The sequence below is a fragment of the Caretta caretta genome, chromosome 6, assembly GCF_965140235.1.
Source record: "Caretta caretta isolate rCarCar2 chromosome 6, rCarCar1.hap1, whole genome shotgun sequence".
NCBI classification, from domain to species: domain Eukaryota; kingdom Metazoa; phylum Chordata; order Testudines; family Cheloniidae; genus Caretta; species Caretta caretta.
This window is the reverse complement of record NC_134211.1, coordinates 2,710,924-2,727,907: the sequence shown is the minus strand read 5'-3', so window position 1 is coordinate 2,727,907 and position 16,984 is coordinate 2,710,924. Positions and strand designations below refer to the sequence as shown.

At 51.6% G+C, this 16,984-nt stretch overlaps 1 long non-coding RNA gene across 1 annotated transcript; it reads right to left on the bottom strand.

The window, feature by feature from the left end:
• Window positions 1–3,002: 3,002 nt before the first annotated feature.
• Window positions 3,003–6,064, bottom strand: LOC125638109 (uncharacterized). The gene is made up of 2 exons (XR_007357152.2): window positions 5,377–6,064; window positions 3,003–3,708 (listed from the first exon to the last, which is right to left on the bottom strand). It is a non-coding gene; the product is annotated as an uncharacterized LOC125638109 (long non-coding RNA).
• Window positions 6,065–16,984: the final 10,920 nt, after the last annotated feature.

Here is a 16,984-nt window from a genome sequence, read left to right as displayed (position 1 = left end):
ATAGAGGGGAACGATCACGTCCCTCGATCTGCTCGCTATGCCCCTACTTATACATCCCAAAATGCCATTGGCCTTCTTGGCAACAAGGGCACACTGCTGACTCATATCCAGCTTCTCGTCCACTGTCACCCCTAGGTCCTTTTCCGCAGAACTGCTGCCTAGCCATTCGGTCCCTAGTCTGTAGCTGTGCATTGGGTTCTTCCGTCCTAAGTGCAGGACTCTGCACTTATCCTTATTGAACTGGGTCATTGGGTCATTGGCTGGTGGTCAAACAACCAAGCTGGAATGGTGGCGGGTATCAAGAAAGGTTTCTCCGGTGTATCCAGCTCTGGGTGCACGGTGGACCAGGTCATCTGTCTCTGATAGGAGGTAACATTTTTGGCTGAATGCAATGAGACTCTAAACTTACCTTCAGGTCTGGCTGGCTGGATGTTGGGAGGTAACGTGATATCTTTTGAACGCCCCATCCGATCAATTCCTAAATTTCCAGGAATGTTCCAGGCATTGAGGGGGAGAATCCTACTGGTTTTAGGAAAAAATGGAAAACCCGGAAGGGAGAAATGGGAGATACAGAGTCCCTGGCTTCTGGTCAGCAGAGCCATCAACTTCAACCAGCTCTAGAATTGTCTGTAGATCAAAGAACCAGTTGGTGGCAGAAATTAACCCCTTCCAGCCTAACAACACTCCACCGCCCATCTCAGCGCCACTCAGTCCCCCAAATATTCCAGTGCAGTGCGGCTCTGCTATGGTTAAGTTGGAGAACAGCTTTCTGTTTGAAGGGCCACTCTTCAAAGGGCTCTAAAATCCTCACGTTTACTCGGTTTGCTTTGAAATTTGCTGTGCCTCATGGGGGAATGGGGTGGGATTAATGGTCCAAGTGTGAGGCCATTTGACCAAGGCGATCTTGAGATACAACCCTCTCCAAACACAGAGTTTTGTCATGTTGAGAGATTGCACCATTGATATTTGGTTTTGGGTGGTTATTTTCCTGAAGCCAGGGCTCTGCTCCTGCCCCAGATACCCTGAAAATGTTGACACCTGAATGACTGATCTTCCAGAGAGAAAGAAATAGAATGTGGGGGGAGGAATGGGGGGCACCCTGAGCCCCTGGTATGGGGGGGTGGAATGGGGGTGCAAAGAGAGGTCCTGGCATGGGTGGAGAGGAGAAATGGGGGGAATGCAGAGCCCCTGGCATGGGGGAGGGGTTTGTGGTTGCAGTGAGTCCCTCAGCTAGACCAGTGGTTCTCAACCAGGGGTCAGGGGACCCCTGGGGGGCCGTGAGCAGGTTTCGGGGGGGGCCACCAAACAGGACCAGCATCAGACTCGCTGGGGCCCAGGGCAGAAAGACGAAGCCCCGCCACAGGAGGCTGAAATCCTGAGTCCCGTCACCTGGGGCTGAAGCAGAAGCCTGAGAAACTGAGCTTCTCGTTGCCCACTGTGGCGTGGGGCCTGGGGCAGTTGCCCTGCTTGCTACCCCCTAACGCCGGCCCCGGCTCTTATATGCAGAAAACCAGGGCCATGGAGTTTTTATCGCATGTTGGGGGGGCCTCAGCAAGGAAAAGGTTGACAACGCCGAACTAGAGAATGGGAGAGGGGCACCCAGAGAGGGGGAGTGGCGGGATGCACGGGGCCCCTGGGGGTACGCTGGGCTTGGCCAACAGATGCCCGGGAGCAGGTGTCCCCTAGTTGAGATCCCAGCCCCAGCTGACTGCTCCCCCCTACTGTTGTCACAGGGGCACAACCCCGATGGCGAGGCAGGGTAGCTGGGTCCTGGATCTCCGCCCCCCAACATGCCCAGCCTCACACCTTGAGGTGCTGGGACTCTGTAAAGGGGGGCAGCCTGGGGTCAACTCAGGCGGGCTCCCCATGGGGTGAAAAGATCCCACACCGATGGCCAGGACTGTGCGTGTCTTCAGCACTGGGATGGGCTCTGCCTAAGGGTAATTGACTGAGGGGAGGGGGTGACTCAGAGGGGAGAGGTGATCAGGGTGCCAGTTATGCCTGGTGCTGCACAGGTGCATCAGGAAACCAGTCCCTGCCCCAACCAGCTCACGGTCTAAACAGGCCAGGTGCTATCACCTCCATTTTATACATGGGGAAACTGAGGCGCAGAGAGATGCAGGGCCCTGTCTGATCACACCAGGTATCTGTGGAAGAGCCAGAGATAGAACCCAGGAGTCCTGGCTCCCAGCCCCCTCTGCTCTAACCACTAGCCCCCACTCTCCTCCCAGAGCTAGGGCTAGAACCCAGGAGTCCTGACTCCCAGCCTCACACACACACACCCCACATCCTCAGCACCAGGTCAAATAGCCCTACATGGGAGCAAAGGATCTCCTCTGGCCTTGTTCTAGGTGGTCATCGCTTTGACATGCAGGGCCCCAGGACGTTGACCAAACTACTCACACTGTAGGCTGGCTGCAAAGCATTGGGGGTAGGATAGCTCCCCTGTCAATGGGCTGGAAATGCTGGAAGTCTTGGATGTGGAGGACAGGGGGGAAGAGAGATTCTAACTACAAGGAGCCAGCGCCCTCGACAAGGGAAAGGGTAATGTCCCATTCCCTTCCCCTCCTGAGCCAGCCAGCCCCCTGCCCTGGGGCCAGATTGGAGCCAACACCCACTGGAGGGGAAAGGCCTCATGTCCCCTCCCCCAGACAGTTCACACACCTCCAAAAACAATTTTGGATAGTAAATTTTCACTAAAAACCCTCCATCATTGAATTCAATGGCCTGCTTCTAGTGCCTTGAAATCGGGTCACTCCAGATTTACACCAGGGTCACTGAGATCAGGATCCAGCCCTATAGTTTCCCACCCCTTCACCCCATAAGCCATCTCCCACATAGTTATGTTTTTTAAAAAAAACCAGCCCCTGCTTTTTCTTTGAAATGTATTTCCTTAAATCTGAAAGGCCAGCCCAGTCTGACCTAAAGAAAAACAAACCTGAACCAAAACCCTCCTTTGTCTTTCAAAGATAAAAAAGACAATTGTTCCAATTTAAATAAAATATTACAAAATGGAGACTTTAAACAAAAACAACTTACAAGTATCAGCTAGCCAAGGGCGGGAATGGACCATCAGTGTGATTGTCCAGTTATCCTAAGTAGAAAACCAAAGGTCTCTCTCCACTCTGTTAAGCGAGATGCTATCAAAGAAAATTTAACACAGATCCAAGCAGATCTCAGTTGGTTACTACCAAATCCGCAGGCTTCTGTAGGAAACGTGTGTAACATGGAGGCTGGTTTATTCGGTTGATGTCAAAGCACCGTGGTGGTCCCATCTCCGTCTCTTTGCAGTGTCATTGGAGTCCGGTTGGGCCCAGGATAGGAGAGAGACAAGGTGGGGGAGGGAATGTCTTTTATTGGGTCAACTTCTGCTGGTGACAGAGCCAAGCTTTGGAGCTCACACAGACTCTGCTTCGAAAGCTTCTCTCTGTTACCAATGAAGGGTGATCCTGATTCCCAGTGCTACCCCCGATCCTACTAGACCCCACTTTCCTCTCAGAGCCAGGGCTAGAACACAGGAGTCTTGAGGCCTCGACCAGTGCATTTACCGCAAGACCATTTCTTCTTGGCATAAAGTCATTTTGTCCTCTTCGCTATTACTATATAGAGTTTGATTTATCACTGCTCGAGTAACCCTTGTATTACAGGTTTCAGAGGAGCAGCCGTGTTAGTCTGTATCCATAAAAAGAACAGGAGGACTTGTGGCACCTTAGAGACGAACACATTTATTAGAGCATAAGCTTTCGTAAGCTACAGCTCACTGCATCGGATGCATGACACACACACTCTCTATCCCAGCCACTAGGGGGCAATGGAGGGACAAGGACACACAAAATCCCAGCCACTAGGGGGCAGCAGGGAGACACACACAGTCACTAAGGGGCAGTGGGGATGGACGGACGGACACACACATATACAGTGACTAGGTGGCAGGGGGGACACGCACAGAATCACCAGTGTGCAAATGGGACACACACACGTACACAGAGTCACTAGGCAGCAGTGGGGATGGACACACACACACGCACGATTGCAGCTACTGGGGGCAGTGGTCACACACAACCCTCCCTACCCGCTGCCCTCCCCGCCCCACCCAGCTCTGCCCCACACAGATGCTTGAGGATGCAGCAGTAAAGAAGCCAAATTAGGGCTGGGGAAAATTTGCTCCTGGCCCCCCTCAGCCCTGCGGTCAGGCTCCCCTTGTAACTGAGGCAGGAATGAGCTGCACAGAGTCGAAGGCCAGAAGGGCCCCTTAGATCAGCTCGTCTGCCCTCCTGCATAGCGCAGACTAGAGAATCCCTCCCCCAGCCCCTGGTGGTCACCCTCTCACTTGGGTTAGACTATTTCAGCACATAGGAGACCAAACTGTGGCATGCCATGGGTGAGAGCAGGAGGGACGGTGCTCCCCCAAAGCCCTTGGCCCCTGCAATGGCAGGCAATGGAGTAGGTGAGACACCCCCAGATAACCGTGCAGGCCATCTGCACCCGCACACTGCAGCAAGCCCCCACAAGGTCCCTGCCCTTCTGACCCAGGGGAGATTCCTTCCCAGTCCCAATCTGGTGACCCTGAGGACGTGAGCCAGACCCACCAGCAGAACAAGGATTCTCCGGAGCGGCTCGGGGCACAGGCCACCCCATCGGTGTCCTGTCTCCAGGGGTGGCTGATCCCTGATGCTTCAGAGGAAACAGGGGAGGATGGGAATCCCAGATACTGCCAGCTGATTGTGTAATGGGAGGGAGGAGAAGTCTCTTTTCATTTGATTCATAGTAAATAGTTCCTTAAATGTTCTCCCTCTTATATTAGTCGCCTTGGACATTCTGTCTTCGTAGCCTACTAGCCTATTTTACTTAAGAATTTATTTCCTTCCTGAATCCTATTTTCCTAAAAGGAGGCCTCCCTCCAGGTAGTCATTCCTTGGGTCGGGCCAGCCCTTAGCGACGGTCCCCTAATTTGTATTTGTCTCCTTTGCATGGTATTTTTATCTTCCTGTGCTTTCCCACATTTCCAAAAACCACCGGCGTGGTCACCATTTAAACCACCGATGGAAACCAGGTTTCAAATACAAACCAGCAGGGTGCAAGCTTACCCCCTCTTTTATGCTATTAAAAACTCCTAAAATATCCCTATTGTAAATTCCTTGAGGACCCGGGACCTCCAAAGTCCACGGCAAAAGAACCTCCCGTTCCCCTTCTGCTGTCGCTGTCTGTAGTACTGCCTCCCCTAGACTTTCCTGCCCCAGGGTTTGGGTTAATAGGAATTATTTCAGCCTCAAGTGACTTGACTCTTCCCCCCGATGCTGTCCGGCTGGGGACGTCAGTCCATAAATGAACACAAAGGGTGGGAAAAGAACTGAAATTGAAACTAGCGTTTCTCACCAATTTGCAGTCCCAAAGTCCTGTATCGTCGTTGTTGTTTTTTTCCTTCTTCTTCCACCAGCTGATGGCCCTTGGTTGTGGCATCTCGAGGTGGGTCATGGGTGGGGTCACTTTTGTCCCAGTGACGTTAAACACTGACAGGAGGCATGGGCTGATTACCAGGGTCAACATCGTTATTTACTTTGCACACCTCTGCCGTCCACAGGAAGTTTTCCCCACGAAGCGGGCACAAAAGGTTGCGGATTCACACCATCAGAGGAGTAGGCCTGCGATCCAAATGCCAGCCAAAGCAGCACCCAGGGCTGCCTTGTCTCCAAGGTCTTCCAGCATCCACACAATTGAGACTCTAAAACACAAACCAAAACAAAACTTCTCCCCTCCCTATATAGCGGGATCCATACATTTAAATATAATTTAAACATTTAACTCAACGTATTACTTGTACTTAGACCTATTTGGGCATAAGACCCTCTTCCCCCTCCCCCTTTTTCCCCAGGAGGGGGCGCTTTCATCTTTAACTGTGCTTTGAGCATCTACTTGGGACTCAGCAAATTCATCAGCCCTGATCTTGCCAATGGATACCTATTTCACTGGGGAGCGGGCAGTTTCCAGTAACACAGGGGGCAATCCCACCAAGTATTCCCAGTGCTGCAAAGCATAGGTGCCAACTTTGCCTGGCGCCGGTGGGTGCTCGAGCCCCACCCTTCCCTGGCCCCGCCCCTGCCCCATCCCCATCCCAACCCCTTGCCCAAGGTCCCCGTCCCAACTCCACCCCCTCCCTGCCCCTCTTGGACCCTTCCCCAAATCCCCGCCCCGGCCCCGCCTCTTCCCCCATCACGCTGTGTTCCCCCTCCTCCCCGCCACGCGAAACAGCTGTTTTACAGCGCAAGCGCTGGGAGGGAGGGGGGGAAAGCAGCACCCTTGCCGGGAGAGGCGGAGGTTAGCTGGGGGGGACGGGGAGATGCCGGTGGGTGCAGAGCACCCACCAAGTTTTCTCCATGGGTGCTCCAGTCCCAGAGCACCCACGGAGTCGGCGCCTATGCTGCAAAGCCCAAACTAGAGCCAAAACCTCTTTTTCACAGAGGGTGAATCCCCTCTTTACTTCACCTCAAGCTTTGGAGACAGCAGCCACAGGGCAGAGCCCGGTTCCATAGCTCTGACTCAGCAGAGCTTCCCTCCCCCTTTCTGTGGTTGCCATCTGCAGCACAAAGGGCTGTCCCAGTCTGCTCCCTCCTTTCACAATTCAGGCAGCAGGGATCGCGAAAATCCCTCCATGAAATCTCAGGAGAAATTAACCATTTCCAGAAAATATCGAAGAGCCGTGACATCCGTGGGAGCGGAAAGTCTGAGAATCAGCTCCACTGTCTGTTGATCAGGGGAATGCCCTCCTGTTCCAAAATTACTCCAAGTTAATTCACTTGTTGGGTGCACAACTGGGCTTTTTCTTTTTTTTTTTTTTTTTCAGGCGCTGTAAACAAAAGATCCAGGAAACTGGGTAACATCCTATCCAGTCCTTTCAAATTCTCTTCCCGGGTATCCGTGCAAACCAGGGTATCATTCACGTAAGGAATCACGCTGTCTCTTAGAGGCATTCCATCCCACCTCTTAACTAAAGGGGCAGGGCAAATAATAGGGACGTTGGTCCAGCCCATTTGGGATCTTGGCAAAAGACACCTGCTTCCCCTGGAAGGTAGAAGCAAATGTATAATGGCTGTCCCGATGTAAAGGGATCGCAAAGAAAGCGTTGGCCAAATCCCAAACTGAAAACCACTGGATCCCGCCTGTGGTAAACACTCCAAATTTCATAAGGAAATGCACATTCCTTCTATAGCAGTGGGTCTCAAACTTTAGCAACCCGAGGACGCCCCATTTTGATTTAAACATTTTCACGGAGCCCCAAACCCCCTGCTCAGCCCCATGCCCTGCCCCATTCCACCCCTTCCCCCAAGGCCCCACCCCTGCCCCTCCTCTTTCCACCCCCTCCCCCGAGCTTGCCCCGTCCCCGCTCCTCCTCCTCCCTTCCAGCGCCTCCTGCATGCCGCTGAACAGCTGTTCCCCAGCGTGCTGGGGGCACTGGGAGGGAGGGGGAGGAGTTGATCAGCAGGGCTTGCAGATCCCCTGGAGTACCCTCGTGGACCTCCAGGAGTCTGCGGATCCCAGTTTGAGAAACACTGTTCTATAGTTTAACTTCCACTTGTTGTATGCTATACCATTATATTACATAGAGTTATATTATATTTACATAAAGCGTAACTGTTTATTTGTGCTTACAGAGGTTTTGTGTACCCTTATTAAAGTTACAGTGTTATTACTCAGAGCCACCTTACGGGTCCAGTGTTTTTAACATCGCTTCTTCTCTTGGACCCTTGCCGTTGTTCAGAGGTACACTGTCTTTTTATTTTTGTTTACAGCTGCCTTAGTCTGTGCTTTCTTTACCTTGGGATTGTTCAAAAAGGCAGAAAAATATACGTCTCCATGGTCATCCATGGATCTTTTGCTTTAAAATTTCAGTGGAAAGCAGCAGACCTCTGTCGTGCTTTGTCCGAAAAAACAAACCAACAAAAAAAACCAACAACAAAATAAACCTTTCACATAGGTATCCAAAGTATTCACATAGGTCTCCTCCATTAAAACTTCAGAAAAACAAAAAGTGTGAGAGGGGTGGGAAGCAACCGTGTAACCGGACAATGACTCACCGGCGGCACCTCTTCCTGGTCGTCTCGGGGAATTAGTGTTCCAGCCTCCAGAGCGCCCTCTTCAGGCCAGTGTCTCGCCTTGCTGCTGGCTCCTCTGTCCCTCCCAGGACCCCGGTGCCCCTTTCACTGGGTGCTGGCTCCTGTCAGTACCCCACAGTTCTGGGTCTCCCCTCCCAGGGGAACCCCCCACCCACTATCCCCACCTCGCCTCAGTCGTAGGCTCCTGCTAGTCACCAGCTAGCCCCCGTGCCCTGGGGCAGACTGCAGTGTGAGCCACCCATCACAGGCAAGGTTGGGTTTGGACCAGCGGCCTCTGCCTACCCGTGGCTGCCCCTGCAACTCCTGTCTCCAGGTGGGGTCTTTCCCTGTTCTTTGTTAACATGCCTGGTGGTGGCCGCAGATGGTTCAAGGACAAGGCAAAGTTTGTACCTTGAGGAAGTTTTTAACCTAAGCTGGTAAGAATAAGCTTCAGGGGGCTTTCATGCAGGTCCCCACATCTGTACCCTAGAGATCAGAGTGGGGACGAAACCTTGACAGGGCCCGAGCGGGTGTGCACCCCGCTACAAACCGATTAACCCTGCAAAGTCATTTTAAAGTACAGGCGAACAGCAGCAAGTTTTGCAAACTGAGGAGGCGGAGAAGACGAGGATATAGTTAGCTCTGAATGAAGAATGGGGTTCCCTGGGTTAAAACAGCTGGGAAGACTTACCCCTCGTTTTTATCCAGGGTCTGGGAAGAAAGTGAGGGTTCTTACCGGTTCTTGCAAACCCTGAATTTGTTCCCCCTCTGTCTGTTGCTTTGGTTTGTATGTCAAATGGATGACAGGATTGCCATTCTCGGCTGCAGTTATCTGTTTCTGGGCAACTCCTTGTGTTAATGCGTTCATTCGAGATGTTAACCCGCTCACTCTCCTCCGTTTTTCACTTTGAAACCCTTTTTTTCTCCACTCCCTTGTGACCAAGTCCCAGCTCCTCTCTCTTAAGGTGGTCTGTTAACTCTGCTTCAGACTCCAAGCCTTCTAATGCCAAATTATCTTTCACCACCCCTAGCTCCAATTGACAATCCTCCAGTTTAATTTCCTGGAATAACAACAAACTTGAAAAATGACTGGCAGCTGTCCATATGCTGCCTTTTTCTCTGGTTTTGGCTTCATGCCTTTACAATACTCTTCCAACCCCTTGCAAGCGGACTCAAGAGCCTCCTTTCATAGAATCATAGAATATCAGGGTTGGAAGGGACCTCAGGAGGTCATCTAGTCCAACCCCCTGCTCAAAAGCAGGACCCATCCCCAATTAAATCATCCCAGCCAGGGCTTTGTCAAGCCTGACCTTAAAAACTTCTAAGGAAGGAGATTCTACCACCTCCCTAGGTAACGCATTCCAGTGTTTCACCACCCTCCTAGTGAAAAAGTTTTTCCTAATATCCAACCTAAACCTCCCCCACTGCAACTTGAGACCATTACTCCTTGTCCTGTCCTCTTCCACCACTGAGAATAGTCTAGAACCATCCTCTCTGGAACCACCTCTCAGGTAGTTGAAAGCAGCTATCAAATCCCCCCTCATTCTTCTCTTCCGCAGACTAAACAATCCCAGTTCCCTCAGCCTCTCCTCATAACTCATGTGTTCCAGACCCCTAATCATTTTTGTTGCCCTTCGCTGGACTCTTTCCAATTTATCCACATCCTTCTTGTAGTGTGGGGCCCAAAACTGGACACAGTACTCCAGATGAGGCCTCACCAATGTCGAATAGAGGGGGACGATCACGTCCCTCGATCTGCTCGCTATGCCCCTACTTATACATCCCAAAATGCCATTGGCCTTCTTGGCAACAAGGGCACACTACTGACTCATATCCAGCTTCTCATCCACTGTCACCCCTAGGTCCTTTTCCGCAGAACTGCTGCCTAGCCATTCCCAGCACATCGCTAGGAAGATGTGCACCAGTGCTTCCTTCGAAGTTGATTTAAAACTTCACATCCTGGGGGAGGCAGCCAGCGCTTTCCAGAAGATGCACGAAGACTTTCTCAAGAAGAACGACCCTCAGCGTCGCCTGGAGGAGCTGAGACCTCAGTATTTCTCCACCTTCAGAGACGTTTACTATGAGAAGGATGCCTGCCAGAAGAGAGCTTTTGATTTCATCAACCAGTGTTTGACACCTGCTTTATGGGAATATATGAGAAAGAGACTCGGGATTGAGATAGTGGATGACTTTCTAAGCAGTGGAGAGTCCATCAAATACAGCAGCCAGAGCTTCTTCCAGTTTACTGTGCACAAGAAACTGCTGGAGGAGATGGACTTCGATAACTATGTGAAATACGTCAGAAACTATGAAGAGTTTGTAAAGGCCTGGATCCAGACATGCCTGATCAGCCACTACAGAGAGACTGGGAATTTGCGGGAGCTGGAGAGAGCAGTTCTAGCCACAATCATGAAGAAAATCCAGGACGCTCTGGAGAGCTCTGAGTGCCAAGATGCCCCCACCATCTCTGAGTTCTTGGAGCAATTTTGCCAAGCGATGTACAAGGAGCTAGTCATCTCCAAGGACAGTTTGGAGGTGATCCTCTTCAAGAACACAGCCAGTGTTGGGCAGTTCTCAGCCGACATCCAGACCTTCCTCCCCCAGGTGGAAGAAGGCATCCTCTTGGAGTGGGAAAAGCTGAGTGGGGAGATGGTCTTCACACAGCTCCAGTTCAAGCCTCAGGATGAGATCTTCCAGCGCGTGTTCGGCTGTGGGAAGCAGTGTCCATTCTGTAAAGTCCCCTGTGAAGCAGGAGGCAGCGACCACAAGGAGCATTTTGCATCAGTGCATCGGCCTCAAGGGCTGGGGGGCTACAGTTATGTGACAACTGACAGGCTTGTGTATTCTTTGTGCTCCTCTGATGTAGTTTCTAGTAAATCTTTTAAAAACCTGAACACGGCATTTAAATGGCATCCCTACAAAGATTATCGCCAATTCTACCCCACCTGGCGCATCCAACCGGACCCCAGCATCAGCGCCTCTGATTATTGGAAGTTCATATTCAGAAAGTTCAATCGAGAGTTTGCCAGAGAGTACAATGTGGAGCGTGCCGATCTCCCCCCAGAGTGGAAGAAAATAACCAAGGAGCAGGCTCTGGACAGCATCCGAGAGGCCTTTAACATAGAATAGAGGCAGGTGCTCTGCATTATGATACAGTCTTTAATTCCATAACAAGGCGCCGTCAGTCTTAATCCTGGCATTTTGTTACTTCCCAGGGCTTGCTTCTGCCACCTGAATGTTCCTTTAATGTAGTTCTTTGTGTGTAATTGCCTAGGCTTAAAAAAAATAAACTGAAAAACAAAACAGTTCCATCGTGTCACATCATACTGACACCTCCATAGATCCTTGAACCTTTAGATGCCCCGCACACACCTTGCCAGTTAAGCTAACCAAGTAACTGATAGCAGTAGTAGGTTGTCATCCTCCATGGGGACTGGCCACCATAGGTGAGTGAGGAAGGTACTTTGCCGGTGGGTTTCATAGATATTTGCTGACAGCAGAGGACAGGTAAAACTCAGGACTTCTGAGTTCTGTCCCTGATTCTGAGGGGAGAGTCCTCTATTGGTCATGTCATAGACTCATCTGTCCATCCCCGCCCTCCAGCTTGACCCCTTCTGACCCATCCCTTCTAAAATGTCCCTGTACCAGTACCCATCTCCCCCCTCCCAGCTTCTTTTTCACTTCACATTCCAGTCCTCAACGGAAAACAGGGCATCATAATGGAACATATCAGGCAACCTTTGCTACAGGGGGTGCGACCATCCATGCTTATAGTATATCTCTACCCTGGGCTTCTTCCCGCCGAGAGGTAGCAATATGGCAGGGTCATTTCCCTGATGGTAGGTGGGTGGTCTATAACATTTCCCAGGTGCCTTCTGGGACAAATCTAGAGACCCTTCCACATTGCTCCCTGGTGGTCCATGAACCACCTCCCACTGGAATCCAGATCTTCCAGCCACACACGGGGACAGGGAAATTGGCAAATGGCGGTGAGCAATTGGGTTGGTGGATCTGGGCTGTGGCATCCAGTTCACTTCTCCTGATAGCTGATGGCTCTCTGTTGAGTTGCATTGGGTGGGTCATTGGCTGGGGGCGAAGGGACCAAGCTAGAATGGTGAAGAGTGTTAAGAAAGGTTTCCTCGGCACATTCAGCTCTGGGTGTGTGGAGAACCAGGGCATCTGTCTCCAGGAGGAGGTAACGTTGTTAGCTGAGCAATGTGAGGTTCGACACTCCCCATCACATCTGTCTGGCGGTTAGGAGGTAACGCGATATCTTTTGAACACCCCACCCGATCAATTCCTACATTTCGGGGAATGTTCTAGATATCGGTTGGCAGAACCCTACTGATCTTGGGTCAAATTGCAAAATCCAGAAGGGAGAAATGGGAGACACACAGAGATCCCCTAGCTTCTGGCCAGCAAAGCCATTAACTTCAACCGGCTCTGAAATTGTAGATCAAAGAACCAGCTGACGGCAGAAATTAACCCCTTCCAGCCTAACAACACCCCAGATCTCAGTGCTGCTCAGTCCCCAACATATGCTACTAATGCAGTGCCACCTCTGCTGTGGTTAAGTTGGAGAACAGCTTTCTGTTTGAAGGGCCACTCTTCAAAGGGCTCTAAAATCCTCGCGTTTACTCAGATTGCTCTGAACTGCGCTGTGTCTCATGGGGGAATGGGATAGGATTCATGGTCCAACTTTAGGATCGTTGGACCAAGGGGATCCCGAGATACGGCCTCCCACAAAAGACCATTTTTCATCAGGTTGAGAGATTGCATCATTGGTGTTTGGTTTTTGGGTGGTTTTTTCCCCTGAAACCAGGGCTCTGCTCCTGCCCCAAATAGCTTGAAACTGTTGACAACTGAATGACTGATCTTCCAGAGAGAAAGAAATAGAATGGTGGGGGGAAATGGGGGGCACAGAGAGCCCCTGGCATGGGGGGAGAGGTGGAAAGGGGGTGCACACAGAGCCCCTGACATGGGAGAGGAGTTTGGGGTTGCAAACTGAACTAGAGGATGGGAGAGGGACACCCAAGGGGGATGGAGGGATGCAAGGGGTCCCTGGGGGTGTGCTCGGCTTGGCCGACAGATGCCCTGGAGCAAGTGTCCCCTAGTCAAGATCCCAGGCCCAGCTGAGCTCTCCCCCGACTTTTGTCACAGGGGCACAACCCCGATGGAGAAGCAGACCCTACCTTGGCAGATCCAGAGGGTAGCTGGGTCCTGGCACTTGGATCTCAGCCCCCCAACATGTCCTGCCTCGCACCTGGGGGTGCTGGGACTCTACAAAGGGGGGTGTATCAGACAGCCTGGGCGCAACTCAGGTGGGCTCCCCATGGGGTGAAGAGACCCCCCACAGATGGCCAGGACTCCTCCTGTCTTCAGCACTGGGGTGGGCTCTGCCTAAGGATGATTGACTGAGGGGAGCAGGTGGCCCGGAGGGGAGGGGAGATTAGGGTCCCAGTTGTGCCAAGTGCTGCAAAGTCCCTGCCCCAACCAGCTCACAGTCTAAATAGACACAATTCTATCATCTCCATTTTATACATGGGGAAACTGAGGCCCAGAAAGATGCAGTGACCTGTCTGATCACACAAGGCAGCTGTGCCAGAGCCATGGAGAGAACCCAAGAATCCTGGCTCCCAGCCCTGTGCTTGGACCACCAAAACTGCTCAGATCTCCCTGCCTTTCACCATTATGTCTCCATCAATCCTTCAGGCCTGTGCTTGAACATCAGAAACTGTCCACCCCTGGGAGAATATACATCCCCTGCACATCCAGGGTCACTCCCCTTAGAGCAGGGGGCTGGGAGACGGTCAGAAAAGATTTTGTTGTATTAAGTCTCTTAATACAACAATAAGATCCCAAATTTTCAAGAGCCAGGGATAGAACCCAGGAGTCCTGGCTCCCAGCCTCCACCAGCCATTCACATCCTCAGCACCTGGGTAATTAGGCCTGCAGAGGAGCAAAGGATCTTACTCTGGCCTATATCTACTGCAATCACCCGTGCACCCCTGGCCGGTCATTGCTTTGACATGCAGGGCCCCGGGACGTTGACCGAACTACTCACACTGTAGGGTGACTGCAAAGCATTGTGGGTAGGGTAGTCCCCTGCCAATTGGCTGGAAATGGTGCAAGTCTAAGATGTGGAAGACGAAGGAGGGAAAGAGAGATTCTAACTACAAACGAGCCAGCGACCGCTGGAGGGGAAAGGCCCCATGTCCCCTCCCCCACACATCCCAAAACAATCTTGGACAGTAACTTTTAGCTAAAACCCTCCATCATGGAATTCATGAGCCAGCTTCTAGTGACTTGAATTCGGGTCACTCCAGATTCACACCAGGATCACTGAGATCAGGATCCAGCCCTATATTTTCCCACCCCTTCACCCCTCTAAGCCATCGCCTACATTTAAAAAAAAAAACCCAGCCCCTGCTTTTTCTTTGAAATTTATTTCCTTAAATCTAAAAATCCAGCCCAGTCTGACCTAAAGAAAAACAAACCCGAAATAAAACCTTCATTTGTCTTCTCCACGATTAAAAAAAGGCAATTGTTCCAACTTAAATAAAATATTACAAAATAGAGACTTTAAAAATAACATCAGTATCAGCCAGCCAACAGGGGAAACGACCATCAGTGCGATTGTCCCATTATCCTAAGTAGAAAATCGAAGGTCTCTCTCCACTCTGCTAAGCGAGATGCTATCAAAGAAAATTCAATACAGACCCAAGCAGATCTCAGCTGGATACTACCAAATCCACATGGGGCTGTAGGAAACACGTGTAACAAACAGGAAGGTTAATTCAGTCGGTGTAACAGCACCGTGACGGTCCCATCTGTATTTCTTTACCATCACTGGAGCCCGGTGGGGCTCAGGAGATCATAGACTATCAGGGTTAGAAGGGACCTCAGGAGGTCATCTAGCCCAACCCCCTGCTCAAAGCAGGACCAATCCCCAATTTTTGCCCTAGACCCCTAAATGGGCCCCCCACAACCCTGGGTTTAGCAGGCCAATGCTCAAACCACTAAGCTTTGGAGCTTACACAGAGCTGTGCGTGGAAAGCTTCTCTCCGTCATCCACAGAAGCTGGGCCAATAAAAGATATTATCTCACCCACCTCGTCTCTCTCCCTCTCGCGGATTTCACACTTTGTCCCTCACACTGAGCTCTTGTGAGTTTTGTCACTCGTGAAGAACCTCTGGTGCAGGCCCTGCTATTCCAAGCCGCTCTGTCACATCCGTCCCCTAGTATCATCCACTTGCCAACCAATTCCCGTGTTTGCTCTCAGGACGCGGCTCCAGAACCTCCCTCCTCGGACAGTTAGCAAGCTCATTTCCAGCCTCCGTTTATCCAGCCCCGGTTGTTCTTGTGCCACCGTTGTCCTTTGGCATCCACAGCTCTGCTCTCTTTGCATCCCCGGTGTCTGCCCCCCAGATGCATTCATAGAGAGCCATCAGATCCCTTCTCTCGGCCTGCGTTTTAGACTAAGCCCAGGTCTGTCAGTCTCCTCACAAGATCGGCTCTCTGTTGCCCTGTGCAGCCTGGCAGCCCCTCTCTGCACCTGAATTCCTCTTTCTCAAACCTGGGTAACCAGACTTGGACACCGTATCGCAGGTGTGGTCTTCCCAGTGCCTTGTCCGATGGCACTAATGCTTCCTGATTGTGACCGGATAGACCTCACCTGCTCCATCCTAGGATGGCATTTGCAAGTCTTGAAGGGAGAGAGGGAGATTTTTGCCCAACTCCCCTCAGAGAGCTGGGGCTAGAACCCAGGAGTCCTGGCTCCAAGCCCTACCCTACTCTCTTGGACCCTGGGATAGAACCCAGGAGTCCTGATTCCCAGCCCCTCCTGCTCTAACCCACTAGACCCCACTCCCCACCCAGAGATGGGGATAGAACAGAATCCAGGCTAGAATCAGACCGGGGTCCCCCGGGGGGAGGAAGGGGGGGAATCTAATTTCATTCACCGAATTCCTGCCAACTAGTTATGCCATTAATTCTAACTACCTACATACACACAATGTTCTCCATCAGCCGAAACCAATTTAACCCAGTTGCAGCGATGGTTTGTCAGTGAAAAACCCTTGTGGTGAGGGGAAAAGGGTTTGCCACGGACAGGCGTTCAGGAGCGGTCCGGTTCAGAAGTAACCTGCAGCCTTTGTGGCTTTAGCTAGAGAACATTTAGAAATTTAGATCAGGCTCGGAAGATGGAGTCCTGACTCCCGGACCCACCCCCAGCTTCTGGCCCACTAGACCAGAGTCAGAGACAGAACCCAGGAGTCCTGATTCCTAGACCAGGGCATTAATCACAGGCCCATGCCTTGTTGGCATGAAGTCAATTTTGTCCACCTCACCATTACTATGGTTTGATCACTGATAGAAAAATCTTTATATCACACACACACACGCTATCCCAGCCACTAAGAAGTAGTGGGGACACATACACACATACCCCCCATACTCCCTGCTTCCCATGCAGTATCCTAGCACCCCTGGAGGGGCTCAGGGCACAGGCCCCCCCATCAGTGTCCTGTCTCCAATGGTGGCTGATCTCTGATGCTTCAGAGGAAGAGGGGGAGACAATCCCAGATACCGCAGGACAGCTGTGCAATGGGGTGGATAGGGGGTGAATTCCTTCCTGACCCCTACAGGTGACTGGCTGAAACCCTGAAGCATGAACCCCAAACCCTTGTCACCCAGGGATCACCCTTAGCATCGGGGCTCTGTAAAGAGGGGAGGGGACCCTCCAATTTCTTAACCCCCCCAGCACCTGGGCTTGCAGTTCAGAGGAGAGAGGGGTGCGGGGGTGGGGGTGAGCCAAAGGGGGCCAATGTGGGGGTTGGGATTCTGCTGTTCCAAGGGACCCCATAGCCAGAGCGACCCATAGCACTAGAAAGGTT